This window comes from Nipponia nippon, unplaced genomic scaffold, assembly GCF_047370975.1.
Source record: "Nipponia nippon isolate SJK-2023a ecotype South Korea unplaced genomic scaffold, ASM4737097v1 scaffold_24, whole genome shotgun sequence".
Taxonomy (NCBI): Eukaryota; Metazoa; Chordata; class Aves; order Pelecaniformes; family Threskiornithidae; genus Nipponia; species Nipponia nippon.
The window spans coordinates 3,940,666-3,968,068 of record NW_028262341.1 but is presented as its reverse complement, the minus strand read 5'-3'; the positions used below and the strand labels follow the sequence as shown (position 1 = coordinate 3,968,068).

Genomic DNA, 27,403 nt, shown 5'->3' with positions numbered 1-27,403 from the left:
ATTAATTACACACAGACTTTATACTTATTTTGAGAAGTCAGCTGACTTCAATAACTAAGGTACATTTTAGGAAGAAGCGTCTTTGACTTTTGAATTAGGAGTTCACCTATGCAATGTTTCAAGAGATTCCTTAACAGAACTAGAGAGACCTAAATATTAATCTTCATGGTCCTAATATTTTGGCATAGGAGAGACAGTTGTCCAACTTCATGTAAAATGAGGAAGCTGCAGGGTCCGTGTTCTTCAGTTCAAGGGCTGCTTATTAGATACATATTCACAGAAAGCAAAACTGATTTGCATTGGTGATTGACTGCTAATTAAATAGATCATCTTCAGTAAGTTTCAAATAAACTAAAGCTTATGGAAGCCAAACTTGTGTGTCAGTGGCTCATCTGATCAAAAATATTTTCAAAACTCCTCAAAGCATCTTATCCTGAAATTCATTCCAGAGAAGCATCTTTTAAGCTTGGAGATCTTCTGAATAACATCAAGAAGTATTAGATAAATGTCCATTTAGAAAGCAATGTACTGTCCTCTAGATATTGGTTTAATTAAAGATAAAATTAAATTCAAATATTTATCTGCAATAATTCCTGGAAAGGCCATCAACTTTTGGAAAGCCCTGATGTCACTTATTTTAGCAAAACATGATAAATAAACGAAATAAATCTACAGAGGATTGTTTTTCTGGAGAATTTCAGCAAATTTATTGGAGTAGACAGGGAGAACTCTTAACCTGAAGGTTGTTGTAAAGCATACCTCACTTCCAAGCAGCTGGGAAAAGGGTTTTGTACTTCAGACATACAGTGGTGGTTTTCAGGTATATAAACTTGTGTGATCATCCTTTCAGTAAGGATCACAACTGAAACTGGATTTCAGGATAAAGGTGAAAATTTTATCAGTAAATTAAATATCAAAGCAAATAAGTGCTGAATCTCCCAGTCACTGGGGTCAAGCACAGCATTCAGAAGACCTTCATACAAAGCCTATGTAGGCATAACTCTTACGACAACTTTATCCAGTAGATTCATCTTCAAAAACAAGAATCAAGAAAGAAATTTTCTTAAGGAAAAAATCAGTCTTATGGTGCGTGACACTACCTTATTCCTAAATTTGATGGTTTAATGCCAGTCCCGTTCTGATGTGGTTTAGTTTAATCTTGATGGACTCATCTGAAGATTTTACTTCTTCATAAGCTAATTCTTAAATTAAGTAATAATAAATACTTTATACATGATTATAAGGGTTCTTTCTCTCTCTCTCTCTCTCTTTCTCTCTCTCTCTTAAATAAAAATCTGTAATGAAAGGAAAAGAACCCAATCAATGTGGTGTATATATGTTAGGTAGATATTGAAGTTTTTGAAACTTCCATGCTTTGGCCAAGTGAAGTTTTTTTTTTTTCCCTGCAGGACCCAGCAAAGTTACAACTCTGCAAAAAGCCAAGTGCCTTCTGTGATATGCTCATTTTAATTTTAATGGAAGCTGAGACTGTTCAGCACCTTGTAGTAGACACTCAGCAGCTCAAAGTCCTTCAATTTCCTTCTCAAATGCAGGGGAAAGAACAATAAAGTAAAATCTCAAGACAGAGTCAATGTGCCCTCAAGGAAATTTCTCTTCTGACCTAAATCTAGCAATCAGTGAAATGCATTGTAGGACATCAGGAATTTCTGACAGAACAAGCTGCATCTGAAACCTGACTATTCCTTTCAGAGCTTTAATACCGAGACAAATGGCAACCACAAAACCAGTGGAGAAGATCAGGAAAATAGAGGGGTGGGAGATTTGCAGCTGATTGTCAGCAGAGGAGCTGGGATAGGTTTCCATTTCCAATAGGTTTTCCATTTTTCAAATCTCAGTCTTCTGATGGGGGCACCTTCAACAGATTTATATGAATATGAACAAATATGTACATGGTGGCCAATCAATCAGCTGTGTTCCTGGATGGTCAAATCTCCTGTCAATCCGACAGAGTTTACCTGTGTGCTCCCCATGGAGGCAGAGAGTGGTATTGTCGTACAACTGAATCGAGTTTATAATCCCTGTTCCTTTCCTGGTGCTGGACCCTTTATCCTAAACACAGCAGGGAGATAAAAATTATTGCACAGTAGAGTAAACCCTTGCCAGAGTAGGAAGGAAATACCCTTAAGCTTTAATTTACTAGACATAATATGAAAATAGCCAAACAATTCTACTTTGTATTTGTGATTGTTATACGCTTGAGTTCTGTATGTAAATAAACTGGTCCTAGACATATTTTAAATGGCAAAATTTGTATCTGATTTTCTTTTTGTAAATGTTATTTGTCGGTAGCTTACTAGTGAGCAAAGTGGTGGATTTTGTTTCTCCTAAGACTGAAATATGCTGTTTGGATATCTAAACTCCTGCAACATTGATGATAAAACAGCCAAGCACAGAAGCTAAATTTTGAGCTGCAGGGTATCAGTACAGATATACTGGATATTTGCTATGTGTGGTTCTAATCTGCCTCTTACTGAGGGTTTCTTGCTTTCACTGCATGTACTGTGTCTTTGTTGAATCAGGCCAAAAGAGAAGAATGTAGGAATGGAAGTGTTTGAGAACAAAGTTGATGGAAAAAAAAAATTGCTATTGAAGACTTTCATGTTTGCTGGAATGTTTTGATTTTCTTCTGAAAAAAAAAACAAACAAACAACCCAAATAAAATGTTTGGGTTTATTGTTATTGAATTATGTTTCTCTGTGTTCTAATATTGCTTCATGGGTGTTGAAGGAAAGGTTCCTTTTCTCATATATGAATAGTGCAATATCCTCTGCTGTTTAACCAAGTTCTAGACACGTCACTGGAGTTGCATAGCTGCAAGTGCCTGCACACTGAAAAACAAACCTGGTGCATAAAGGAAAAAAAAAACAACAGAATTACAAGACTTTTAAGGAAACATGGTGTAAGATTTACATATGGGAATACCTGATGTTGCAAATAGATTTTAAAATGCCGAAATAAGAAACCATGGGAAACTGACTTCTTGTATTAAATTTTTGAATTTAGATAGATTATTTTACAGTCACACTTGTGTTTTAAAGAACAGAAGCTACCCTTATTTCTCACAGAGAAAATAATCAGGAATGGATTTAAATGGAAGAAAAAAATCAACAGAAGTTGAAAATTACAAAAATTTAAATGATAATTGAGCATGCTAGCTAGCATAACCAGCTGAACCTATGTTATGATATCATAACCGCTAAACACAAGAAAATATTATATTAATCTAGAGATAATCTATGAAATGCGACATCAGTCTTAATTTCTTTATGCAGATGTATTCTTGCCTAGGTTAAGCAAAAAGCTAAGAGCCATTTTTCCACTGTTTCTCATTTCCCCAACTTACGTATCCACTTCAAACATCACTTTTATCAGTTTGGACAATAGAAATAAAATTGAGATCAGTGATTACTGTAGATAAAAAGTGGCCGAGTAACGAAAAGCAAGATTCTTTCTACTATGACGAGTAATTTAAGCAATCCCATTGATTCCCCTGCTCAGAAAGCTGTCAGATTCTCAGCCTAGATAAATGAACAGCTAAGATCATGTCTCTGTTTATTTTAAAAAGTGATTTTAGCCACAATAATCACCATGAATTTTAGCAATGGTTTCTGGTAATCTATATGAGCAGAAATTGAACTCAAGCCTGCACTCCAAAAACCCCGTCTATTATTCTATACAGATAGCAGTGCAGACCTCAGTTTCTGCATTAGTTTTAAATTTGCATCCCTCCTTTGAGAACATTTGATTTTCCCTGCACTGGGTTTTGGCACAAAGAGCAGAGTCCCTAGATTTTTTAATTCCAAGTCTGAATTTGCTGTGGCTATTAAATGTGGCACTTTTTACTCATTAAAAAGCTTCTTCTGAACCTAAATCACTCAAAAAAGCCCAACAACAAACAAACCAAAACTAAAAAACAATTCTTGCTTATTTGCTTGATCAATTAACTTAATAAAATGAAAAATATTGTCAGAAACATGTTCACCTAAGACTAAAGTGTACTAGCCTAAATTAAGGATGGGAATTATTTTTCCAGTTGGATCACAACATTTGAAGACTTTTTTTTTCAGTGTCAGGCATAGAGGTAATTGAAAATTATAGATGCTCCAGTTTAGAAGTTAAACATACATTTTTAAAATGTATTGCTTCTGAATACATTTTGTATCAAAGCTGAATTTCCAAATTCATCTTTTAAAGCAGTGGTTTAGTTCTTCTGATGGTTCTTTGGTTGTATTTATTCTAATAATGATGTGGAAAACAAAAAGTTCATAGTTACATTATTGTGCGTTTTGTAACTTTCACAAGTATCAACAGTTGTTACAATTTAAAAAGTAATCTTAAAAATGAAACTGTAATATACCAAAATCAACATATAAATCTAATTTACAAATTTTAAGACAAAATCAAAATAGTACTTCAAACAAGGCAGTGTTGACATGGTAGTTAATAGAAAGATACTGCAACATACAATACAATTATAAATGCCAGTAAATGTGATATTGTCAGTGGGCTGGTGGTGTAAGAGTTGTTTGAATTGAGAAGTATGCTTTATGAACATTTAGAAATGTAAATTATACCTCTAAAATAATAATAAAAAAGGAATATTTCTTGATGATTGCACTTTTTTTACTAAGCAAGAAATATATGGAATGTGGCAAAAATCTCATAATGGATAATTGACATAAGTTTGTTTTTCTGGCTGTTTCTCAATCCACTTAAAACTGATTCTTTTTCCCTGTGTCACTGGAAAGTAGTCAAAAAATGAAGACAATGCATATACTTTACTGTTCCACTTTTAGGGGCTCACGGAAAACATCCAATTTTGTATTAAAGTGTCATTCATGTCTTGCTTTTCTCAAAGACTTATTCACTCATTTTGGGTCAGATTGTTCCATAGATTTTTAGCTAGAATTCCCCACTGATTCTAATAGGAGGTTCTGCTAAAAATCAATTGCCTGATCAGGATCACTGTGAGATTCCTCTGAAAGAAAGAACCTGACACCTCATAAAAATAGAATAAGTGGAAGTATTGGTAGCGTGGCAGCTCTATGAAAGCTGGAAAACGAAAGAAGAGTTGATAGCAAATGATATTCAAAAATAGAACCTGAGTTAAAGGTGGTGTTTTGGCTGTTGAGTCTTCTTCAGACCATAAGCTGAAAACTAACATTTTTCTATTTCTTCTTCAGCCTAAGCAAGGCCTCAAAGACAGAGCATTGCCTTTAACCTTGTTCTGTATTCCAACATGTATTTTAAAGACTAGAAGAACGTTGTTGGGGAAAACGTGGTAGGGTAGATCAGAAGAAAACTGCCATTATTTTTCTTAACTAAACAGACTCTGAGAACTATACCCCGAGTTGCTATAAATTCAGTATTCTGTCCAGGGACACCGCTGGTAAATAATTAAGACTGCTACTGACTTAACTAAGCCCAATTATAGATCTAAACATTCCTCTGAAAATCACTGTTGAAACATTTCCCTAGCGATGGTGTTTTATGCAGAGGACCTGATTCAGCCATCCTGACTTTCGTGGTGTATTACCTGCGCACGGAGTTTCACTGAGGTTAAAAGGCCAAATTCTGATCTCATCTGTACAAGGGGTACATCTTGAGTAAAGCTATTAAGGTCAGAGGAGTTACTTCAGATTTACAGCACTGTACGTAAAAGCTTACAGGGTATATTCACATAAGATTTAGTTATGCTTGTAAAGGTTACATGCTTGCACGCCTAGGTTTTCTCTTAAAGATATAAATTTCAACATTCATGTCATGTTTTGTATGCCTGCCTAATTTACATATTTCCTGTAAGTTATTGGTTTATAATTCATATGTAAATGTAAATTCTTTAAAATAATCTGTCCTTGAATCAGGGGGGAATGTAAAAATATTAACTCTTTTTTCAGCTCAGGAATGGTGGTTCATGTCTTCTCATGAAGATCTCATATAGACTAATTCCTGTAGTATGTATGCTAGCCTGCACAGCTAAAAATGGGTTTGCCTTTGACAGATGTGGCCTTAGGCATGCAGAGGCTGTGACATTCATGGGCATAATGTATGAAAGCCTAAAACAGAGAGGATGCATCTTTCTGATTTTCTCAAAATAAAGTGATGGAATCACACTGACTTTGTAGGAGCACATGGAACCTCCACAAGAAACCAAAATATTATTGTTTAGAGTTACAGGAATGACCAAAAAATAATACTTAGCACATTTACAGCATGGTCTATTCACAACATTGCACAAGCCTTAACTAATTCATCAGTAAGATTGGTGATTTGACATGATGTCTTTTCCACTTAGTATAGCCACGGGTTTGGGTAAAAAAAAAAAAAAAAATACAATATATACCAGTGAACAGAATTGTGTCAGAGAACAAAACATGGCAAACTCTGCACAGTCCTGAGTGTTTCCATAACAAAAATATGCAGAGTGAAATACAGAAGACAAGATATGGACACAGTGGCATGGGCAAGTTCTGTTCCCTCCTGAGCCCAGTTTGTTTCAGTTAGGTTAACTGAGAATCTTTTTTTCAGCATATTTTCCATCCAGTCATGGAATAATGGAGTACCTCTTTAGCACTGTGATTATTGTAATCTTAGATGCTTTTGAAATGGCAGCTTTGTAAAGAGAATTCAATAGCTCCACTCTAGTTCTTCTTATCCACCATCAATCTCTGCTGGGCTCCCAAAGAGCTACGCTTCATAGAATGGAACTTCTCAGCACAAGCAGATTCTGGTAGGCAGCTGTCACCTATCCGACACTTGCCCTGGATGGAAAAATGTTTGTCATTTTTTTGGTGGTAAATTATGGCTAAGTGTTTTTTCTTGGCATTGATACATACTAATGAAGATAATAAATGTTCAGTTGTCCATGTCTGGCTGAAGTAGACTTCCAAGCATGTGAGACATCATGGACTAGTAACTGAACTATGAAAAGAACCTGGAAGATATTTCAAAGATGTAATAGATGTTGATAAAAGGCTTATTCCAGAAGATGTAATTGGGAGTCCTGTCTTTGCTTAAGTAAGATAAACACAAGTCCTCGTTGTACAGAAAGGAGCCAATTTTTTTAGCTGAACACAATGTTTTACAGAAAAAAAAACCCCAAACCCAAAAAAACCCACTAACACTCTTGGAAAGTATGGAAGAACTATTTTGAAAACAGGAGGCAAAATGATTTGATAGATATAGCAGTCCAGAGAAAAATGAGAAATGAGATTTAAAATCCCTAATAGAACTGTACTATAGATTTTGAGATAACAAAAATCTCCTGTAGGGGAGAGCGTCACTGGTATGGGCATTAGGCTTACAGTGGGTTTACATCGCAAACATAAGGGGAGTGCCCAGAAAATGCTCTGTTAGATAAAAATGGCAACTAACCCAATTGGCAGTGAACTGGGATTACAGAATGATAATGTCAATGTAGCTGAGATTCAGGGGTGTTTTTCAAGCACAGTTTTTAAGATTCTATATTTTGGAGTGAATGATTTTGAGCAAAGAAGTTGATGAAAACACAATGTATTTATTGAATATGGGTCTGCTGCGGACTAAAATGAGTGGTGCTTACTGAAATGCATATGGCCAGCTTAAGACATTTCTGAGACAAGTCTTTGTAAGCTATGAAAATATATTTTGCACCAATTTTGTATTATTTACATAATAAGTGTAGAACTTTAATTTTTCATATCATCACTTTCAGTTACAGTTTGCAATGCTTTTGTATTTTTCTGATATTAAAATTTTACCTGTAGATACAGATTAATTGTTTTGGAATGAACTGTAATTTGTACTTCCTACAACTCAGTATTTCAACAGTTACTTTTCTGTCTTCATGATCATATTCCCTTGATTTACTCATAAAAACTGTCAGTTCTGTCTATCCATTAATGTTACCTTAAGGTAACCTACTGACATGCAAACTCCAAAGCAATGCTGATGTATCCCATTTCTCCACTCTTAGGGTTTCAATTGCTCCTTTAAATAAACTTGTTCAAAATACCTCTGTATGGTTGCAAGAGTGAAATAGTATGTCCCATGAAGTTGTAAATAGCAAGTTCAGGAAGAGATTGGCATTTTTTCAAAGTGTGTGTAGTATTTACAGTCTAAACAAAATAACACGCTAAGTGACAAGCATTATTTAGTAACTCCTGCCATAAAAAGTAAGGCAATCTACACTTCATGAATGAAATCATGGTCAAAACTGAAAGGTTTTAAACCAGAGGAGAGGAAATGGTATTTCTTATGTTAAGCTACATAATTGATGTGTGAAACTCCCTTTCATAAGCAATAACCAGGATAATACTCCAGCAAAGTATTAGGTATGCTATGGACAACTTGAGTAGCCACAGTTATGTTGTATGAGAAGTTATATGCTGTACAGATAACTAATCAACAAGTAAAAGAAAAAAACTTTTCCTCTGGACTGGTAACTTCATCATGGGTTGTTCTTGTGTGTAAATGTTTTTCTTCTGTGTAAATAATGCTGGCCAGCCACAGAGTCAGGATGATCTGATCCAGGACATCAATTTCCATTCTTTTTTCTGTTGGATACATAATTCCCACAGAACTAATGGAAATTCATCTGGGACAGTAATTGTTAAAAAATCATTAGGATTATGATTAAAGGTTTTGTATGAAAAAAAAAAGTAGAGAAATTATATTAATATAAAGTACATAAACCAATGTGTTCCTTCAGTTGTAAAAGTTAAAGATATCTTAAACTTAAGAATTCTATAGGACATAAAAAATTTTATAATTTTAGGGCTACAGTGTTTTAAACCTCAGCAAATGTGATTGAAACAAGGTTTCTTCAGGCTACTTTGAAGGGAAGTTGCTTTAATATGACTATTTGATAGATCAAATATTCCACTGAGATTTTAAAATGAAGCTTTCTTTTTGTCTGTAAAAGCACTGTAAAATCACAGAGCCCCCTTTTCTGTAAAATCTGATGTAAGCTGTGCATCTATAGCCCTTTTCTGTAAAATTTAATCCGCTCTTTTTTGAGACAGATGAAGACTCCTGCAAGCCTTTTGCATGTATGTTATTTTACTTTTTGGGTTTTTTTTGGCCTGATTTTCATGAAGTTTTTTTCTTTATGTCTTCCAATATGTATTTTGCTCTCTCCTCGAGTCTTAAGTGAAGCTCTTCTGCCTCTTTCTTCCGCACACCTTTTGACTTTCCTACTCTTCTCAATCAAGTACTGGCAGATGGTCTTTCTCTTAAGTTAGTGAAGTATCTCTGAGTTCAGATCACTTGTGCCATGAGGTTATATGGTTGTCTGTCACACCAGCGTACAATTCCAAATTGGTTTAGTACCTTTAATAAACAGCCTGCCATAAATATGTGAAAATCATGCCCTTCTTTATGTGAATAGGAAAACCTGTATATTGCTGGCATCATTATTTAAAGACTTTTCCAGTTGTGACAAGAATCACCAGACCAAAATTACAGTTCATTTTATGTATTCTTAACCATCATAGAAGCAGTAAAAGGTGAGACAAATTTACTGCCCTGCATAGTATAGAACATCTCAAGATCACCTCGACATGTGCATATGCATTCTGAAACTACAGAGTATGGTAATTTTAAAGGTACGCTAAATCATTTCAGCTCTTCTGTTATCACAATAATGTAATGAATTGGTAGCAACGTCATAAAAGGCTTTTCTTAACGTTCTGTTACAGTTCCCTAGAATCGTTAAAAATTCAGTTCCAATAAAAAGATATATAAACCTAAGCTTTATTAATCATGTTTGCCTATGCACAAATATGCACACTAATAGGACATTATTGCCATGTCAACACTAGTTTTAGGATGTAATTTCTTGTTCTTTCTTAATTAGACTTAAATTCCAAAGTCATGTCTCAGAGTAAACTGGGCTCATTTTAAGACCTAAGAAACATTATTTTTGTTACTATATGTTTCCCATTCATTAAGAAGTAAACACTTTTTTTTTCCATCTGGGTTATCTGCATTATACGCTAAAAAAAAAAAAAAAAGAAATTAAGAGCTTTAAGTTTTCTGTGACAACACACGGAGTGCCTCTCTCTAAAAGTGTCTGCTGAGGATCTCAGACCTCTGACCCATCAGGCAGTCAAATGCATACAGTGTGAACACACCAGAAATCATAATCATTATCTGAACCAAATCCTTTCTTGAGTCCCAAAGTCCTGCTTGGGCTTGGTATTGCCACCGATGTTCTGATGGGATGTTATAATATTTTTTTTTTCTTTTTTCCCTGTCATATAATAGAAAAAAGTGACATAAAATATCTTTAACATTAAAAAAAAAATTCTGTTGACCCTGTATTACCTACATTCACTAGCCTTTCTTGACCAAAATAGTTAACTTCATTTTGATTTGAAAGTTGAGAGACGGTGTTTGCCCAGCGTCACAAGGGTGGAAGAAGTGTTTCGGAAACATGTTTAGCCACAGAGGCCAAGTCAACCTCAGTATAAGCCAGGGACCTTTTAGTTTGCTATATGATTTTTCTTGAATGCAAGATGTTCTTCTGAAGTGTTATCACTTACATGGTGAGAGATGGAGAGAGACAATAACAGGTGTTGTATTAGAATATGCCATTTACCTTCTTTCAAGTGCTCTGGCTCAGTTTCTGGCCTTTAGTTTTGCTATATGCACAGGGATTAGACATTTCTTCTTAAAAAAAAATATATATTTTAAACTTGTAGGTATATATTTTGAAGTTAAAATATAAGATTCCAACAATAAAGGAATTCAGAAACTAAAATTGACAGCATGTTTCTGTAATGATTTTGCTCTACAGAGGCCATTATTATAAGACTGTACTGGGATCATGAATAATACCTTCGATGAAGATAACAGCAATAAGAAAATCAGTATGTTAAAAATATTTAGTCTGGGCCTCTGCTTTAAGTGATTTTTTTCCCCTAGTCCTATGCCACTATGCAGAATATAAACACATCAGTGAGGGGAAAAATAATGCTTGCCAAATCGAATAGAGCAAATCAGGAGGGCACTGCAATGCTATCTGCAAACTTCTAATTAAAAGAAGGTGTTGAAAATGACTATGGAAGAGAGGAACTTGTCCCATTAAATACAGATTATCAGCTACAGTTTTCAGATGCGCTACACAGAGCAGTGCCACATGGTGAAGGCAGCTGCACCGCCTTACAGGGAAGATCCCTGAAATTTTCTTCACGGTACTTTCAGAAATACACATGTAAGCATTATTACAAAAGGCCAGTGCAGGATGAATGGCACATGTGGTGCCATTGTGAAGGTTTCCAGCTGTAACAGCAATCAGGCCTTTGCACTGTTTGTGTGACATTTTTAGTCCTGACTATTGATCATAACCCTTCCCTGCTCATACCCTTGTTGTTTTGAGAGCAGGCATGGGACCAAATGATTTTTACTTCATCATCCTTATGCTATTCTATGGAAGACTGTTATCAAAATAAAAACCTGACACTGAAGAACAGGGTGATAATAGTTCTGTGTAGCCACTTCTTCGCTCCCTATGATACTGTAAGTTTTTATTTTTGGAGGATGGAAGGCAGAGTGCAACTTTCTTTTCATAGATCAGGACTGTGACAGGGATGAAATGCAGCTTGGCAGTGCTGCTTTTTACATTTTTTACTCTTCTGTTTGCTTCTCTTTGAGGCTTCTGGTTGTGAACCTGAAGTTCCAGGAATAACTTTATTCCAGTTACCGGATTTTGCACCAAGACTTCTCTGTTGCTTCATGTAACACATGATTTACTATTTTAATTTATATTAATTAGCACAGAAATATTTTAAAAATATTTTTTCATGGTAGTCTGTGAGAAACTAATTTTCAAAACTACACAGAAAGTACTCAAGACAAAAAAATATATTCAATAATGATCAGATAGGGTCTTTATTAGGGTGTTTTCTTCAGGGTCACTATCAGTGTAAAACAATATTTTGCAGAGAGAAAGTTAATGCAGTGGATTGCTCTCAGACATTTGACTCTACTTTCATGCAAATGCCTTATATTCTGATTCAGTACTTGTGTTATATGGCGCGCAGTATTATCTTGCTATCTTGTTATGTTACCTATATTATGACCTATTGTTTCTTATTCCAGAAGACTGGAAGTTTTCAGAACAGATGTGTAGTTTGTTCTGGACTAGGACACCTGCATGAATATATATTTGCAAAAGTACCAGTTTTAGCATATATGGTACTTCCACTTCTGCCAAGGTAGCAAAGACTTACCTGCCTACATTTTCACAGGTCACACCAGCATTAATGAAGTAAGGTTTTTTGCTAAAATAATATTTGTGGTTTCTTACTGCTGCTCTATCACTCTGGCTCTATTCAGTTCCACAGAAATCAAAGATGGTGAAGACCTAATAGCTTATCTAATGCTTTTCTATGCCACTGTAGGATTGTTCCTTAAAGTATATTCTTCAGTGTTTTGTCTTGCAAAGAACGGGAGTCCACTGTTTCCCCTGGGAAACTTTTCAACAGTCTAATAGAATTCACCATTAGGAGCATTTTCCTTTTGTTCAGCTTACATTTTCTTTTTCTTCATTTCATTCAGATACTTCTATTTAATGACAATAATCTGACAATACTGTATCATCTCTCCAGATACATTCCCAAACATTTGGAACCTAATTCTGCAGTTATTACTAATACACAATGTCCTACCAGTGATGAAAATTTAGCCTTCAAATACAGTTCTGCAAAGTGCTGGCCATGTCCTGCAAAATGTTGCACGTCTCTCAAATTCAGCACCTCTTGGTTAAATGCAAGCCTTTTGCCTTTGTATTCAAACGTGTCCATAACATTGTCCTACCTTATTTGACCTAGACATTTGACCTGCCTCTGCCCTCTCTTTTCTGCTAATGATGTCACTCTTGGTGCCCTGGCTGTCTGCTCCCCTCCTCATCTGTGTCATTTTGTCTCTCCTTTCATTTACATAGAGCATCCTCAGTGAACTGAGTTATGAAACACCCACCTTCTCCTAAGCAGGAGCTCTGGCTAAACTCCAGTTTTTGCCATTAAAATTAAAGCAACATGGGTGATCTTTTGGAATGTTTGGAAACACATTTATTTTGCAAGCTATAAACATTGAAATAATCAACCCTAAGGTAAACTCACTTTTGCTAAATAACTGCAGCTATTTAATTTTTGCCATGAGGTTTGCATCTTTCCTCTTTATCCTGTTCTCAAACTTATGTTGAGATGTAGTAAAAGTAAACTTCTCTGTGAAGAGAAGATATTTGTTTTGGAAGTACAATGCCTAACTTAAAAAAGAAATTATGCATTCTCAGTAGAAAACCAGTAGTAGTATTAGTTTTACCCTGAAATTCCAACAGGGCAAAAAAATCTGCAGTTTTTAATAGGCTGTGTGCTTCAACATCAAATGTAGGCTGGGCTTCAAGTAAATTAATAAATAGAAACTAATTAGAGGAAAACTTCACTTCTGAGTGGAGCTCAAACTTCATCTTGAGTGGAGGAAACAGCAGGAATTCCCCTGTATGTGCAAATACTGCTCAGTTGAAAAAATAGGTGCAAAGAATGATTGAGGATGCTGAAGCCTGGAGATGACTAACCTGTTTGACATGAACTATAGAATTATTTGCAATCAGTCTGGGCTAGCTTTCGAACTGTATCTGCAAATTAACAGTTCTTTGCTCAAGTGTTACGGGTGCCTTTTTATAAGCTGTGACAAAGCTGTTTGCTAGGTAAGTATATATGTATATCTATCGCTCTCTGTTGAAAGTATCCTCAGAGTTTTCAGGCTGATGTGCTTATTGAATCTGAAGGTGAGTCTGTTTTGCTGTGAAAGGTTATTTGAGGAAAGTAAAGTAGAAGAAGTACCAGTGGTACACCCAGTGATCATGGGTTGAATGAATGACATGAGGAGAAGTTCAGTCAAGCGCCATTTCCATTTGATTTATCAGAAAAGAAACCCCACCTGTTTTCCATGTTCTTTCTGATCTTGCATGGAAACAAATCTGGTAAGAACATCTTCTCCTAGTTTTAGCCCTAGTTCTGTTGCTATCTTCTATTACCTTCTGAAACTCCTTTGGGAACTGTCTTGGTTTTATTTTTCATTTGGCCTGACATAAGTATCTCTCAATTTTACAAGAAGACATTTATTTGTTTCACTGATATCTAAATTTTCTTCTGCTATTTGCCTCAGGCCTGTGTTGTATTATGTCTGGACAGAGGCCTACGCACTCTTATGGCTCCCCCAGCCTGTGAGCAACATCTTTAAATTACCGTCACTTAACACTTTGGCAAAAGAGTCCTCTGTTATAAGGGAAACCAATTTGTTTTACAGTTATTTGTATAGCAGAATTCTCCTGTGTCCTTAGACTATTAAATAAATCTTAACAAAATATACAATTTTATGATTTAATTGGTTAATACATTTTTTTGTTTTAATATTTAATTGTTTTTAAGATCTTGTGCTTTGACATTTTTGCCAAATTCACCCACTCATAAATCACCCTCCAACAAAATCATGATAACTTGAAAATGAATTTGGTAAAATAGTGCACCTTAGCATCTTTGATACTTATCTTTCTCTTTTCTTTGAGCCTACAGAAAATTTATATAGCAAAACTTTGCTCTATAATCTTAGTTTTAGGTGTGATGGTATCCTTGTGTATGGAATAGAGAAAACGCTCTTGCCATAGCTCCTAGCTATCTTAATGCCTTTCTATGAACTCTTAATTGAGAAGGTGAGATTGTATTCCTCCATTTATCCCAAACTGCCTGCTCATGCTTATTTTAAAACAGATTGATATTATTTCTTTTAAAACTGAGAAGCATAGCCACAAAGAGAGAAAATCCCTTGCACACACACTCTCCATTGACAATTATGCTGCCAGATAACAACATCTTTCTGTTTTCTTCACATACATTCTTGGTTGTGTTTCTTCACCTGCTAGATCTTACTACTCAGCTACATGCAATCACCACCTTCTAATGGGAATGGGTCTATCCAGCATTCAGACCCTTTGCACTGGAGTTCATTGTTAATCACTGAAGAATTATTCTCTTCCAGACTGTTGCTTCGCACCACAGAAAGGGCCAGTTTATTACTTTTTCTGATTAAACATTTATTGTTTTTTACCCTCCCCAAAGATGTCTGAGTCTAGTAAGCAGTTCAGAATAGGGACTGATAGGACCTGGATTTTGTTCTCAGCAAAGGCATATTTCTGGCAAAGTAGTGCAACTGACTGCTCACTTGAATGTTTAATTAAATGCTCATTTATGCAGAAGCATGCCAGCTGCTGGTGCATAAAAGCAACGTCTGGTATCACGTATCTCTTATCTCAGTCACTGACATGGCCCAACTTTACTTAGTTTATGAAATATGAGTGCTCTGTTTGACTACAGATAAGTACACATCCTTGTATCACTGAACAGCTCTTTTCCTAGTCTAATGGTTACAACTTTTAAAATTTTATTCTGGTTTCCTTGGTACAATCTGTCCTTTTACAGGAGGCAGTGAGTATATTATAAACTTTTCACATGCAGTTCTTTATTTTAATGTTTTTTTGCAACTTGGCAATATTTTGGTACAGAAGTTTTGCAGTAGAGAACACAAAATTAATGAGATTTTTGGTATCTTCCATCCTACATAGAAAAGATATAGTGCTTCTCAAGCCTGTGATTTGATGACATTCTGTGGGAAGCCAAAGATAGCACTGCTCCCCACCCCCCAAATTGCATTGAAAATCTTACTTCAAACTTCTTGTCCACTGTCGTCCATATTTTCAGAAATGATAAGCACTCATTCTTGCTGCTGAAATAAATGGAAGCACACAGAACTTCTAGAAACCAGATTTTCAAGCACTAATACATTAATGCTTATTTTTTCCATACAGAAATTATCTATGCTTCATATTATTTTGCTGTTAATATTACTGTAGAAGTAATAGTAAAAAAATAGCATCAGTCATGTCACTAGGAGCTGAGACTTTATTTTCAGGGGTTTTAAGATCACTTTTCTTGCATTTTCAGAGTAAGCAGACAAGCAAAGCTGCAGAAAGTGGCACAGGTGCTTGAAGAGGTTATTTGCATGAGTATTTGCAGTGCCATCTTGAAAATGCATTTTGGAAAGTTGGAATGAAAAGGAGGGATGTTTTTAACACAGAATCTGGGAGCAAGAACAAAAATATTTAAAAGAAGAGTCAGTGTTGATAACTTGATGGAATTGCTGGAAGGGGTTGTGTTGCTAATAAAGGTGGTACTCATGTGTCACTTCTGGGCCAGGAAGGCATCCGATCACACAGCCGTTGCCCACAGCACACCATGGTAGTGATGGTGGAATAATTGTCACATTACTAACACCCGTGAGCATCACCTGGGCAGGGTGATTTCAGGAGTGTGCCTTGCATCGTGTCCTGTGGGTCACTAATTGGCTCACGGTGGTGGGGCTGGTCATGTCTATGCACAGAGGAGCCGTGCAGAGGAAGGGCAAATCAAGGATGCAACAAGCCAGAGAGCACGAGGGGATCGTATCGAGTGGGAGTGGTGGAAGAGGATGCATGGTGCATGATGGCCAGATCTCCTGGGTAACAGGGCTCACTGGGAGCCAGGCTGTTGCAAGGCAGTGGAAACGTGAACTGGAGACAGGCAGCTCAGCAAGGGCCTGAGGCTGCTGTCAGAGCAAGAATGAGCTCCAAAGGAGGCTCAGTATCTGCAGCAGCAGCAGCAGGGTGTTGACATACAGGAGGACTCTGAAGGGGCCTTTGCCCTGGGGATGGAAATATGAGTCATGTAACTCTCTCCTGAACCGGCTGGTATTGGAGTGCCCCTTGCTAAGCAGCCTGGACAGGGCTATTTTAATGTCTGCATTGAAATGGGAAAGTTGTTTCTTTTGGTATGGAAAATTTTCTTTTTTTTTTTTTTTTTTTAAATCCGTTTTAAAAATTACAAGCTTGCATTTCTAATAGTTGCAATCCCAGCTTATTTATCATTTCTGTCTTGCTAGGACCTGCTACATGGCACTTGCAGCTAAAATTCTTAATAAAAGACAGTCTTTTTGGGTGACCTTAATCAAGTTTTAAAAATTGTTTTCATATTTAGTCAAGAAGTTTTATAAACACTTAGTTTAAAAAGCCTGACAATCTATGGGAAAATATTGATTTTGACAGCACTGTGTTTTCAGAATTTTGAAGTTGTAATAAGAATTTAACTTTTCAAGAAATTAATTTTCATACTCTAAAGCAAAATAATTAGAAACTTAATTTTCTTCACTCGATACATAGCAGGAGAATTACATATGCATGTCATAAAAAGTTAGCAATCCCATAAATGCTGCCAGTAAGTGGAATAAGTCTTTTTGTATGTATCGTTCTCTCCTTTACATGATAGAGAAATTCTAGTATTTTGGAACCTAGAATATATTCAGCTAATGCGTACATATATGAATGTGCATACATATACACATTACACTTATGTATATAAACATATAAAAGGTCAGCTTTGAAATTTCTTAACCATATATATCTGCTGATCTACTGAATGGTCCCAATTTCCTTCTCTCTCTCTCTCCCCCTCTCTCTCCCCCCTTTTCTTTTTATTTTTGGTAGAGAGAATGAACTCAAATCACCCCTACTACCTTGCTTGTACAGTTTAAGTCATCAGATTAAAGACTAGGAGTAACATCATGTGAATTGGTGGGGAAAAAAACCCAAAAAGCTATAAGAAATTGAGACATAAACTCAGTTCTGTTCCTTCTTGTGTATCAAAAATATGTCATTTTCCATTTTGCAAATACTTATGCATGCAAGAATCCCCGTCAGGGTAGTTAGGTGCCTCACATGCATAACATTAAACACAGATATGGCAGCATTGAGGTCTTGTTTGTTGAATTCCCCTTACAAGGCCTTTTCGTCACATCTGTGCATCACTATGGATAGCCCTTGCACAGGTGTAATCCCATCACAGCTCAGCCTGAAGAAGCATTTACTCCAATGAGATAATAATTTATTTTCAGGAGTAGATACTGGAGCATGTTTGTGAGGACCGCAGTCAGAAAGTGCTCTGTGTAGACTGATATATTGATAGGGATCATCTAAGAAGGATAAACATAACAAAATAACAGAATATCATGTTTGTGATTTAACCTGTGTTTCCAAGCTGTTTTCCAAAGAGTGAGTTAGTTTGGGATGCTCCTGTTGAACGGTCCTTTGTTTTTCAATATAAAGTGTAGCTGGCTGTTTCCCATGTTGAGTGACAGATGATAAAGAAAACAAACTTATTGTTTTGTTATTATTTGCAATGACAGTACTGGGAAACCAAGTAAAATCAAGAAAACAGCTTTTTGTTTGTTTGTTTAATGCATTGTTATGCAAGCTGAGCTGAAATGTTTTGTGTTTTAATTGCTTTCTAAGTTTGGCTCCAACTGTGGCAGGTTTCTGCACTCCTGTACTGAAATCAGCGGGGTTCTGCATGGATTCACTTCCCTGCCCCTGTGCTAATGTTTGCTGGCTCAGGGCCTAACGCACATGCTTAACTTCACGTGCATTAGTCATGCCATTGAACTCAAATGGGGGAGGTGACCTTATGAAATAGCTACATCAGGAATGTACAATACATTATTCTTACGGCAGTTCTGCAAACACAGGCAACAAACACGTCTTGCATTGCAACCTTACGCAACCTGAAAGAGCCAACGGGTAAGAAACTTTAACCCAATATACAGACAAATTAGTATGGTGTAGGATTAGCAGCTCCTAAATGTGTAATGCAGTTTTTGGATGTGATTCATTTTTTAAGGTAAAAAAAAGGCAACAAGAAGTATGTTTTTAAAATGATTAGCAAAGCACTTCTGAGTAATGTTTTCTAACAAAATGTGCTTTTGTACTTTATATACTTACATAGTTTTAAAATGCAAAACAAATTTACCTAACTTTGGAGAGTGGCAATATATGGAGTATATAGATAGTGGATGTCTTTGCCTACATCACACTGACGTATCTTTGAAATTTGAAAAAAAGATATTTTACCTAACTTCATTGAATGTCTTGAGGTTATGAATGGTACTGTCTTGAAGTTATAAATGATAAGTGTCTTTCCATCTCTCTTTTCTTCAGACAGTCTGAACTTGGTCACAACTTCAGAATGGCAACTTGTGCTAACCACAGTCATAAAATAATTCAGCACTGCTTGTATCAGAAGTGTATTTTTTACACACGATTATTATATTAAGGCAATATTCACATGCAATGTTACATACCGATAATTTTATCTAATGAATTCTGGAAAAGATGCATACTCTCACATCACTTAGATTAATCCGAACTCTAAAAAGAATATTTCTCAGCTGTAAATTTTCCTGTATGTTTACATCTCTGTAGTATGTCTTTCTAATGCTCAACACTGGGCCACAATTAACAGTAATATTTTTGATTCTGTGTGTACTGATTCAGTATACGTGAATGGAGCTAATCTAACTTGAGCAGTTATAAGGAAATTACCTCAGAAAGGGGAAAATTAAAAGTACAGGAGGAAAAAGGGTGTTGTTGCATCTACAAAGCAGGGAAGAACAATCTCTCCTACATAAATATGTGATTCCATGCTTTCCTGTGTTAAAAATGCCTCAATGGACCAAAAGCATCAAGTGTTTTACTGTATAAAGTTGCTACTCACATACAAATCTGTTCCCAGTACACCAGAAGTGTAGATATTAATTATTCTTAGCTCTCCTATGTCAACTTTTCAGTTTGCTTCTCAAACTCCTTTCCAGAGGAAGGTATCATTCTTGCTTTCCAGATGAGGAAATTGAAGCACGTGATTTTTCTGAATCATAGAGAAACCAAAAGTTTGACTGGGAGTAGAGTGTACTAGACTTCATGGCTCCCTGTATGACGACTTGCATCATACTTTAGTATTTTGCATTGAAAAAACAAAGCTAGTTTGCAGGTGCATTTCAGTAGCCTGTTTCCTTCTTTTATTTACCTGGTGTGCTCTGGAGTACGTCTTGATGCAATTCTAGTTTACGTGTATGGGATGGATACAGTCTGCTTTGGAAAGGAGTTTTGGTGCCATCAGATGGACACACCACTGGAAGCTGGGTGCCCACATGCCTGAACCAAAGTCTCCATCCCTTTTTCCCAGTTCTGCGGGGGCTGCCTGCAAGAGTACTGATATTTTAGGTCTAGTGCAGGCAAGCCTCATGTGGGTCTTCAGATACTTATCCTAGTGAGACCGGAACTAAATATTGTGCCAGTGGCTTGATCTGCCCTGTCCAGGCTGCCTGAAGGTGTGAGTCAGCCACAATCCTATGTGTGATGCTCTCTGGTGTCAGGGCAATGAGACTATCTGAGACCAAAGTCAGGCTCCAACTATCACCTGAGCCATGGAAATGATCAAGGAAGTCTGAGCTCAAATATGAACCCAAGACACAATGGGACGGTTTCAGTGTAGCCCAGAATATCTAGATTGCTTGTATCTGTACACTCGAAAAAGAGTTTAATTCTGGTCTCTTTGGTTAGATGGAAGTAGTTTGGGACTTCAGCTGCTAAAATGTTAGCAAGTCCTGTACAAAAAAATCTGAGCTAAACAGATGCTGCTCAGTCCTGCAAAATTATCTTATAAATTACTCATGCTGTAAGCTGATTTTATGCCCAGCAAATATATTTCTAAAAGAGATTTCTTGCATGAACCTCCACTAATAGCAATACCTATTACATAATGCCTTAAAACAGTATACCTACTTTAAGGTAATAAGCCTCACAATCAGTCACTGTGCAAAAAGTAAACTATCTTTTTATTCCCTTTTCACAGACATAGAGGTATACACAGAGGTAAAGAGTTTCCTAGAGGTCAAGTACAAGATATTATCAGAACTGGGGTTAAAACTAGGGGTTTTTCAGTGCTGTTCATACACTTAAGGCGCTTGATACTGCTACTTCATCTGTCCTTTTACTCTACTATAAATGAATATGTTATGACAAGAGTGTTAAAGAGCAAAATATCCAAAACATTATTGTGTAATTATTTCTGTATCATGCTACCTGTAAAATGGATGATTCATCTTCTCTTGGTAGATGAGCGCCCATCCGCATCAGTGTGTTGCACACAGAAACAAAGAGAAGAGGTTTTGTCCTTTAAAGTTTTAAAGTAGAAAAATGAGCATGCTTTACAGGAAACATCTTTTTCTAATGCACTTAATAATTCTATGTTTCAGAGCAGTGTATGGCTAGTGACCTGTCTTCCTGAGGAGAATGGCTGAGATGCTTGTTTGGAATTATTCCTGGAATTAGACCAGCATGAGGTCTCCTCTACCAATCTGAGGTAATATTGCTGAAAGGCAAGAAATCCAAAGTGATGTATGTCCAGCTGACTGTGCAGTGACAATGTCAACCCTAGCAAAAGTTCCACACGCCTGGAGCCAAAAAAGAAAGCCAGAACAGGTAAACCTGGGGACATCATCACTCTATGAGGCATGGTAAACATAAAGTCCTTTCCAAGGGATATTTAGTTGGTGGAGCCAGAAGCTTCTCTAGGTGATGCACGGGTTTTATTAACAGTGATAGGCTAGACTTCTGCCACTATGAAGCACCTTCTTGAAAATTAACTAACTAGTTATCTACCTAACAATACACAGCGTAATGGCGAATACAAGAGCATTGTCATTTTTGGTTAATTTGTAGAGCCTTTGCAACCTCAGAGACTCCACTAGAGGAAAATAGGATAATTTAAAATGAGAATGTGGACAGTTAATGTTATATTGTTTGATACTGCTCAGGCCTAAGCCTCCTGCTAGAAAAAACATTGAAATGCTGCTTTCCTTTAATCTGGTGTACACCAGAAGAGGTTTTGGTTACAATCATTTTCTATCAGGGTGAACCTGACATAAAATGAGGGCAGAATCAGCCTTACTGGGACATACGCACATAAGTAAAGCAAGTATGATCTGCCGAGCGATATGCATGAAAATTAATTTACTTGCTGTAGAATGACCTTTTGAAATGTTTTCTTTAAATGGTCTTAGTTAAAAAGCAGCAGAAAATATGCCCAGGTCTGAGGTACATCTGTCTCATTCTGCTTCCTTGAAGTTACATAAATTATGTATGCCCTCTTCACTTTGGATAACAGTCTGGTCTTGGAAAGATATTAATTATTATGTAATAACTTTCACTACTTGTTTCTCCCTTTAGAGTATTTAAAAAATTGGTTGTGTTGACAATAGTAAAGGATAATGAATGGCTGTTAAGATGTCTGTAGTGCAAAATGAAACACTCACTGCTTCTGTTAATAATTTCAGCAAGACAAAGTCAGTATGATTTTAATGATATTATAGGTACATTATGCTTCTGCTACCTTTTTTGGGAGGAGGAATAACCTTCAAATCGTTCTGCTGTTTATGTAACCTGAAAAACCTGCATCAGGGCACTCAAATTATTATCAGAGGACACATTAAAATATCCCTAAATACACTGCAAACAACACACAAATCCTTCATGTTCAGAAATCCCATTTACTTCAAAGGTTTGACCTGATTTCAGTGGGAGCTCTGTAAACAGGGGGTTGAAAATCTAGATTCTTAATAATAAAGAAATCCTGACTCCAAAAATACAGATGACAAAAATCAAACACATTTTAAGAAACAGCTTGAGTAAAGATGTTTTTCACAAGTTTGACAGTTATTTCTTTTAGCGATTGAAACTCATGTATATACAAGTTAATGTAAAGTTAATAAATGTCTTATGTACTAGAACACACTTGCAAGATTTATAGGTATCTTAACATCTCTTAAAGACAAATGCTGCCTCATTTCCTAATAACTGTCTCAATTGCATACTTGCTGCCAAGTCAAAATACATCACAATACATATACACAGTTCTCATTAAGAGGAATTATACACATAATTATATATGTACTTACATACATGTATTTGCACATCCCCCTCTAATTTCTGGTGGTCTCTAATTCTAGAAGTAAATGAAATGCTTAAGTTGTTTTGAGGTGCTTTCTTAAAGTGTACATTATTCTGCAACACAAATGCCTTGTCAATTTCTTACTTAATTTAAACAATATTTTATTCATTTAAAATGTAACAAGATGCTTAATCTCTTCAGCATTTTTAATTGTAGCTCCACTCTGTGAAAGCATTAATGAGCTCTCAGACTGATTTTGATGTTACTCACCTTGGTCTTTTCTTAGATATATGTAACTCGGGTGCTGGTCTTTTCTGGTACAAGCTAAAAACAATGGAAAGAGTAGCATATCTAGAACATGGTAAAAAGTCTCCTATAAAAATTTAGCCTCTTGGAAAGTACTGACTACCTTAATTTAAGAACAGGGTACACACAGGAATGTAAAGTACCTTGCAGTGCTATGCAAGTGTTCATCAGGAAAGCTTTGATGAAGTTTCACCTAAATGTCGATGTGGTCCCATCTTAACCGTTGAGGATACGGCAAGAATCACCAAGCTAACCAACAGCATCTAGGTTGCCTTATGCCTGCAAAAGAGTTTGGATAGGACAAACTTTTTGCTCAGCTGGGCTGACTTGGATCAGTAAGGTGGTTGGTTGATGTGGTATCTGTTCATCTTCTGAAGAACAGAGATTTTTTGATATAATACCAACAGGTATTTTTTTACTTTTTAAAAATAATATAAAATACCTACAGGAGCAGCTAGTGCTGATCCTAGCTTTTTTTCTCTCTGGCCTAACGCATCTTGAATATCTCTTTGCAAGTTGAGCAGGAGTGAGGAGTGAGCGCCCTCACTCAGGAAATACCCATTTCTGGTGGTGGGGGCTAGCTCTGACTTTCTCTGCAAAGGTAAGACCTAGACGCAGCCAATAATAAGGACAGGCACAAAGATTTAGGTGGAATTTAGGCTGGCTGGATCCAGGACAGCTTAATCTACGTAACTCATTATTTCTGACATCTCTTCTGGCTCTGTCAAATAGGTCAGAGTCTGGTGGTGAATTTGTGATAGTCATATGTACTGAGAGCTGAATATGTCAGGCTACTTTTTTTTGAAAAGTAAGGGTCCTGTGCAAAGCTCTGTCAACAGCATCTTCCACTCTTCTGCCATCACCACCACTACAACCTATCACTTGCTGCTTTTGTGCTTCTTTATGAAACAAAATGGCCCTGTGATGAAATGGCCTCTCCTGTGCTGAAAATATAGTAATCAGGATGAAAGCAAATGGTAAAATACATGTCAGAAGCAACCCCAAATCACTTCTCTACCTACTGTTTTACATCATAAATGCTGTTCAGTTTTAATTAACTAATCAGTACAATCAGTTGTAAATGATGTTACAGTTCCTCCAGGATCTACATGTTACTTGAAGAGGCAGTCCTTTTGTCATCATTTTACAGAAAAAAACATGTCATGCATTGGAGTATATACGGCAAAGATAAAAAGGCAAGCCCTTCTCTTTGCGTGAAAATCTTGGAAGGTTGTAAGTTTGGGAGTTCTGTTGTAAGTCAGTATACCTAAAGTTTCATTAGAAGAGAATTGTGCAGTTGAGCTTTTGAAAGTTTGGAAGTATAAGAATTAAAGCTTCCTTTGAAGCCATTCTGATGCTGTCACATACTGTTTTTCTCACTTATTCAATCAGCAGAATTTGAAGGTAAGATCTTCAAAGCTGTAGTGCAGGTTTCTTTCATTTGAGCCAATGGAGTAACCGATAACTGAGGTCAGACACTTTCCTGTACATGGACAGCTGTCGGAGGGAGAGATGACATGTACTTTGCCACCAAGTTATGCAGCAGAGACAGAAATGAAATACAGGATAGAGGGGCTGCTGGGCTCTACATCTGGAGCTGGGGTGGGCTTGGTAGCCCTGGAGCCCTACAAGAATTGTAACCCTATGGGAATTTTATTGGCAAAGTGGGTATTTGTTGGCTACCAGGGAAGGGAGTATCATACTGAAAAATAAGGGCTATAAACAGAGCAGAATTCTTCTGAGCACAGTGGAAAATAAATGAGAACAGACCTTTTGTTTCCTGAATCACACCTAAGCGTGCTTTCCTTTCGTAAATCAACTTTTTAAAGCTTGTGTTGTTTTTTTTCCCTTAGATGATATATCCAACTCCCTTTGCCACAGTGGGAGTGCTATAAATATATATATGTATGTATGGAAATAAAACTAGGAGACAACAGAATATGGTGCATTTTAAAGCATGGGGCAGCAAGAATACCTTGGAGAGCTCTGTCTGAAGACTGCAAGACCAGTTCTTATTTTTGGAGATGCTGTTTTCATTATTAGCTCGCTCTCTGTACTAAAATCTTTTTATCAAATAGTTAATTTTTTTGTGTTGCTTATATATCCTGTTCAAGATATGGTGTAAAGTTAAAGCAGTAGGAAAGTCATTGACAGATGTTTACTAATTCCAAATCCATTTAGGGTCCTGAGTATTGCAGCACCATGGTTTTTATTGGTAGCTTGGCCACCATCAATTTGAACTTCTGAAAAATGAGAGTGGAAGTGTTAAAGGCCCAGTTTGAATGCAGTCTAATACCAGGCTACCATTTATGCATCACTATAGGGAAACAGCAGCATTTTCTGAATAAAAATAGCTACTTCTGCCTTTAGAAAAATGTTAGCATCTGCTTATACACAACCAATATAATTTGCTTTCATACAATTCTTTTCTGATATATTGTGCAGTACAAATTTTTTATTTTTTTCAGATTTCAGAAACAGAGAAAACGCTTTTATTTAGTTCTAACAGTAACGTGAAGATGTATGCATCTGGATGAATATTTGCATATATATAAAAAAAGACCAGATTTTGATAGCTAAAACTTAAACATTGCTTCCATCCACTGTCACCAACAACATAAGGTAGGATGAAAGTGACTGCAAGGCCGAGCCTCCCAAAACTAACAGCAACAATCCGAGAGCAGGTCAGTCAGTCCAAGCAGAGAATCTACCTGATGAATAAACCAAAACCAACCCAGGGAGATTTATCTTCGTGTTTGCAAGCTGCTGAAAGCTTCAGAGATGACTTACAGTGCCTACAGCTGTTACCTCCCTTCTGCATTAGAGGCTGGTGAATACCTCGTATCATTGTCAAGAAATGTTTGTTCATATTTTCGAATTATTCACTGTAATTGGCTCCACTTTTCTGTGTATGAATACTCTAAGAAAGTAGTTTACTGGAGGAAACAGTCACTGTAACAGAAAATTTTAAACAAATATTACCAAACACTTATGATACGAGAACTTTTCATTTGTAGTAATGAGTGTTAAAAGCCTCATTCCAAAAGTAGCATTACCCCAGTCAGAGATAAGAAACATCTTATGTTATTTACATAGCCAAATAAGGCTATTGATTTAGATGTGATTATTTTAGAGATAATTATTACAATTATTTATCGAGTAAGTAAATAACTAGTATGTCAAAAACAACGTAAGACCATTTGCAAATATATTTATTTATATTAGATATAGCATATATATAGATATATAATTTTATTATCTCTTGTTCATACTCTGCTCTACTCTACACCCTTGCATTCTGGGCTGTATAAACTCCACTAACTTCTCTAGTCCCCTTCCAATCCCTGCAAGGAAAGATGACACCACCTTGGGCACAACCCTTTAACTAGTATCCCTGTAACTCGCTGTTTGTTTTGTAGTAGCCCTACCCAATTTGTTAAGCATTGTACTCACATGTAATATTTCCCAAACAGGTAAAGCCCCCCAAACAGGTGTATTGTTACAGATTATATATTTCCCCCTGTTTCTTTATTCCCAGACCCGACAGTCTTCTAGGAAACTCTTCATAATTGCATGCCTACTGGAAGGGGAACTTGCTTTCCCTATCTCATAAGTTTGTGGTGGAGATGGGGCTGGGAAAGCAAGAAGTATGAATGGGTTACCTTTAGGCCTATTTTCCTCATCTCTGGTTTATTTTCAAAATTGTCAGCCTGGAAGAGTGTGATGACTCACAGCCATGTTTTCTTTAAAAATCTTCCTCAGCTGACTGATTTCTGTTAGCTTCATAAGTGCCTGTGAAGGGAAAGCACCCTGTCATCATCATTCCCAGGAGCCTGGTCCTCCTAAATGTGCAGATGTGCCATCCTGGACAGTGCATTTGTGTGAAACAGCACCACTGCAAAAGGCTGCACAAGTTAAACATTTCTCTATGGAGGATGGGTTGACCTTTGAAACTCTGGAGCCCGTCTCTTTCAATGTCTAGGAGTGGGATGTTCACTGGTGGAAAGCTCATGTGATGGACTGAGATCCTCAGCTCCCAAGAGCAATACCAAGGCACCTTGTGGCATTACTGTGTTTTTTTGTAGCAAGGGTTTTCCATAAGAAGTCAGTTGAGGATAATGTCCATGTATCTCTCACTTAATGAAGATGAGCAAGTATCACAATATTTAAATTATCGTAGTCTGGGTTCTTCTCCTGTTATTTACATATTCACAAACCTGCTG

General features: G+C 36.5%; 1 long non-coding RNA gene across 8 annotated transcripts in view; it reads left to right on the top strand.

Moving 5' to 3' along the window:
• LOC148055308 (uncharacterized) overlaps positions 1–27,403 on the top strand; it is a 123,302-nt gene that overhangs the window by 32,229 nt on the left and 63,670 nt on the right. For 7 of the 8 annotated variants that reach the window (XR_015705621.1, XR_015705618.1, XR_015705624.1 and 4 more), the window contains one exon: positions 21,181–21,406. This is a non-coding gene — a long non-coding RNA (uncharacterized LOC148055308). The remainder of the gene's footprint in view (positions 1–21,180; positions 21,407–27,403) is intronic. The other variant, XR_015705623.1, reaches the window with a different exon arrangement.